Below are 5700 nucleotides of genomic sequence, written 5' to 3' on the forward strand. Positions count from 1 at the left end.
GTTTTTAAAATTTGCTTTAAAGTTATACTGAGTCTGCTTTAAATTTCCCAAATGTTGTGTAGTTGAAGAAAAGTGGTTACTTTGTCTCAGACCAGTTTTTCTTTTGGTAGACCATAGTGGAAGATAATTCTCCATCAGTCTACCATGTTCTGTACATCCAGTAAACAGAAAACCTGTGTCCTTTTTAAAAGAATATTTAAAAGACTATCTTTTCAAAAATATTTATAATCTAAACAGTCTTGGAAGATAAAGATTTTATCTTCCTCTAGAAAGGAGAAAAAGCTTTTTTTCTATCCAGTCTAGTAAATTAAATATTTCTCTCCATAGCAAATGTTGTGCAGGTGTGCTTGCAGTTCATTATAAAATATTTGGGTTCTCAAAACCTGAGGTTTCTCTCCTGTAATGACACTTTGCATATGTAGGCATCCCTTGGCCCTATGAGAACTGGGGCTTTGGAAAACTCAGCGAAATGGTAATATTCTGGCTACTCCCCTTTCTGTGAATAATAAACTGTCCTTTGATTGTTTCTAAGACCCATGTTTTCCTGTCAGCACCCGTAAAACCATGGCAGGATAACTTGTTAGTTTGCAAGTAGAATAAAATCTTAGATTCACTACAGTTCTTGACAGAATTAAATATAATAAAGAAGTGCTTCACATCAACAAAATTAATCAATTATGTCTATACTCATTTTCAAGAAAAAGTCTAAAAATTATTTTCACGCACATGAAGAAGTGGCTTAGTATAATGAGCATAGTACTGGGCTTATGGTAAAGATACTGGACCCTATTCCAAATTCTCCTTTACCTTAATTTGCAAACTGAACAAATTTACTTTTGTTTAATATGCTTCTCATGTATTAACTCATTTATTGTTCACAGTGCAAAATGCAGTAGGTTTTAAATTGCTTGATTTTTTTTTATAAAAGGTTATTTGTTTTCTTGTTTTCCTAGTTGATATTTATAATTACACAATTTTAGTGTTGTTTGATATAATTATTCTGGATGTGAGAGGTGTGTAGGAGAGGACCACATAGAATCCTTGGTCCATGATTTTAAACCTTTTCACGTTTGTGAGTGTTTTCCATGTGTCACAAGACTCCAAAAATTCACTACACAAAGATATGAAATCTTTAAGGTCAAATTAGGAGCAAGGTCAAACTGCCCTGCATGCAGCCCGTGACAAGAAACCTACTATGTGTCATGGTTTATGGAATATAATAGTTTTGAAGGTTGGACCACAAAACAAAGTGAGAATGGAATAACACAATTGGAGGAAAATTTTGTATTTAGTATTTTGATCTAGGCTGAATGCTTGCATTTTGTAGCTCTCATAATAATGGTAAGCACACTACTGTTATCAAAGATTTTTTAAATGTTCTATTTTGAATATGATGCTGGTTATACTGCTGGGTATAATTTGCCCAAAGCTCTTGAGCTGTATATTGAAATTGTATAAATTTTATTGTATGTAAACTATTCTCCATAAACTGAAGAACACTTTATAAGTTAGTATCTGAAGTAAGGTCTTTATATTTTCCATGATACCAGAGGCTCCAAGGGATCTCAGTTTTTCATGGGGGTATACAGGTTTCAGGGACACCATGCAACTTTTTATCAGAAAGGACACCAATATAAGATTTAATGTAAACATGTTTCCCAGATATTTTCCCTTTGAAAATAAATCTTACTTAGAAGAGAAAAAAAAGGAAATGTGAAGGGGCTGATTATGAATAATAGTAAGAATGAAAGAGAGGCAGATCTTCAAGAGAAAGTGAAGTCCTGGGTAACTGACTTTCTTCTGATTGCAATCTCTTACTGCATCTTATTTTTACTTCTGATTAAAACACACAAACAGGGCACCAAACTTTTATTTTTTTGCTACTCAGTGCCTTATTATTGTAAAGACTTCTCCTATTTTTATTTTAACCCAGGTGAAGAAAGAAATGTAGTTTATTGGCTTTATGCTATTAACTATCTAAAATAAATTGAGACAGCTGTGATGAACTATTTTGTATGTATTTAATATTCAGAAAAACTCAAGTTTTATTTGCCATTAAAAATAATATCCAGTGCAAAATATTGTCCTAGACTTACTGATTCCACAATGAGATAGGAAAAAAATTAACTGATCATTATTAGGAATAGAATTATCTATAATTTGTCATCATCATCATAATCATCATCTATATTTTTTCTAACAGTGCTTAACCTAATATAGGAAATTAAAAAAATATATTTTTCTTTCTATTAATCTATACCCACAATAAAAATTATAGACTATAATATCTGTTAGAATTTAATTTACTGAGTGTCTACACTCTTCCGTCAGTTCAAGATTACATAAAACAAATAAAATTAATATCTAGTTTCTATTTAAGGCTAGTTATAGAGACACCTCAGGACCACAGACTTTAGCATTGTACTGTGATAAGATTCCACAGAAAGGGCTGAATTTAGTGAGATATTTTCTGAGTATGACCAGAAGAAAATAAGAAAAATCAAAGGCAGCAAAAATGTTTTAGGGTAAAGTTTGCGGGGTAAGGATTAACTGTAAGCAGAAGATGAGACCTGCATTCTGCAGTGAAGTGTTCTTCAATCGTTCTGGAAGTGTAATACAAGGTGAGTGAGATGAAAGTGGCAAAAGGGCATCCATGGGACCATGGGCCATTGCAAAACTTCCCTTATTAATCATTGTGGAATTTGACAGAGGGATGTATATAAAGAAATAGAGCCGGGTTTCATAGAGGAAACATAAATTTTGCTTAAGAGACAACATACCCATATATCAAATACTTAGAGAAGTATTTCTAGACTTTCAGTGTCAATACTTTTTTTCCTGGGATGCTTATCATAAGTACCAATTCCCAGACTCCATGTGAGAACTTTGATGATCCAATAGTTTCAGGATGGGAACAGAATATTCATTTAAAGAAACACTTTATGTAGACAAAGTACAGATCCAATGTTTCAAATATTAAAGTTAAGCTCTAATTATCATTTTAGAATGTGTTCATTTACCATATAAATAATCTTATATCTGTCACACACTCCCACCAATATAAACATCTCATATAACCATAGCACAATTATCAAGGGCAGCAATTAACATGAACACAATAATATAAACTAAAAAACATTGTTTTTACTAAGTATTTAAATAATATTCATTTTTTTTCTGGATTATATCCAGGATCTCAGAATGCATTTAGCTGTTATTTCTCCTTTGTTTCTTCTAGTCTGTAGCAATTCCTCATTTTTTCCTTGATTTTCATGACCATTACAGTTTGGGATAGTATTGATTTGAATGTTATGCATTTTTGGCAAGAAGATTATATTCTTCTCAGAACATCCTATCCAGGAATTAATAAGGTAAATATATACTACTACTAGTGAAATTTACAATGATAGGTTTCTCCATTGTAAAGTTCTTTATTTTTCCCTTTGTAGTTAAGAATTATCTCGAGAAAATATTTCAAGACTGTGTTTTTACAACTATCTCCCTCTAATTTTAGCAGCCATCTGTGGGTCGTCTTTAACTTTCACTTTGGAGTTTACCTAATAGTGATACTCAGTTTCCCTCTTTCTTTCTATATTTATTAATTGGATTCTACTCTAACAAAGAGTTATTTCTTTTTTTTCATGTATTTATCTATTTTTATTATTAATTTTACATCAATATGGTCTCATAGATATTTATTTTTTATCAATTAAAATACTGAGTTAAGGTCTTTCAGCGGTTACTTTGATTAGACTTTTTGCCCTAGGCTGATAAAGTAGAATATGTGGCTAGAAGTGAAATAATTTTTGTACACCAAACAATTTTTTCCAAATGATATCTAAATAGTATAGAAACAAATAAACAAAACATAGAAATTACATAGCTACTTAAAACAATAATATTGAAAGACTAAAAGCATTGGATTTACATATGCTAGGTATAATCCCTAATTACATAACTCTCTAATGGTCACAATGAAAATTACTTAATGTCTCAGATTTTAATTTCTTTATTTTCGAAGTATACAAGTAAAGTATATAAGTATACTTCAAGTATACAAGTATAAATAAAGTTTCATTACAAAATTATTACTAGAACAAATTTATATAAGTTGGTATTTTATAAGATATATAGTGAATGCAAAATAAATTAAAACTATTACATTGTGTGAGATAGATTTTATTTTCTGAATTTTTGACAGAGAACAAGCAATTAAATTTTTTCCATATCATTTTTTCTTATCACTAAGATTGAAATATTAATATTTGCCTTACCAGACTTCCACAGGAGAATTTCTAGGGGGTCAGTGGTCTAGAGCATTTGTAAAACTCTCTCCAAAAAAGTAAAAATATGACTCTTACCTTTAAAATGCCTGACAGTTTATTTTGAAAATCGGAGATAGCATATATGACAGTGATGTGTTTCGTACTTATTCTTTCAAAGGACGACTCAAAAAGTTGCCGTTGTAAAATGTTTTCTAAAGCAAGAGAAGGTTATCCAATGTTGTCAAGGATACAGAGTACTTTGCTTATGGACTCTGATGGATCTGTTGGAGATAATCTGTGATGACCATAGCAATCCTGAAAGAAGATTCAAAGAAGACACCTTATGGTTTTGAAGTAAGGCAGAATCCTCCTAAATGAAACTGTCCTGTGAGTAATATAGAGATTGATATTGGCAGGTTGATATTATAGGAAAACTAGAGGAGTTGTCATTTGGCACCTAAATGATTTTATTATATGAAACACCTATCTTCATATAATCAGGTGACATCTTATTAAGCTAACTATATATCTCAGTTTGGCCAGTACAGAAATGTTTTAAACTTAATGCACCTTCATATTTATTAATCATCTCCCTTTACTCTCAAAAGAGTTTTGACAAGATAATAAGCATAAACAATCCTATATGTTATACATCAAACCATAAAGTCGAGTTTCACTCTTATAACATCACCATCAGATTGAAGAAGTACATAAAGAATTTGGCTGTGATACATCCTGCAGGTCCAAACAGTATGTCAAATAACTTTTCTCTGCACATTTTGAATCTAACAGCACTTATTCTTTGTATGGTATCTTACACAATTTTGTTTTGAACAAAGGATTCCACATCACTTATAAGGAAGACAATGGACTAATGCCCTTGGAAATCCTTGATATTATTAGAGAATAGAGAGGGAGAAAAAAGTAATTAAGAGAATTTTTTTATATAGATGGATTAGTTGGCTTCTAATTCTCAGTTTTATAAGCTCTTAATTCAGATTTATAAACTAAACTAACTCTTATGAAGTGTGCAGAAAACTATATGACTATCATATCATATATAGAATTATAGAGATTAAATAAATTGACCTGTAAAGTTCTTAGAATTGTGTTTGGCATATGGTTAACACAATTATTTTTTATCATTATCATATATTAGTCTTCTGAAAAATTGAAATTATTTATTGAAGATCTAGCTATAGTACAAACTGAAAAAAACAAAACAAAACTAACACTCCCCTGTTCTGTAAAATACTGTCTTCTATTCTGCACAATAGCTCTGATGATAAATATATATATATTTATCATGACAAAGTGGGCTTATTTTAGGTGTGCAATATGGTTTTTTATTCAAAAATCAATTATAATTAACATTAAATTATTAATCTAGTTAATATTAATAAGTTTTCCTAACTAGAAGTCTAGCCAGTATGTA

Source organism: Pteropus alecto, unplaced genomic scaffold (genome assembly GCF_000325575.1).
Source record: "Pteropus alecto unplaced genomic scaffold, ASM32557v1 scaffold153, whole genome shotgun sequence".
NCBI lineage: Eukaryota > Metazoa > Chordata > Mammalia > Chiroptera > Pteropodidae > Pteropus > Pteropus alecto.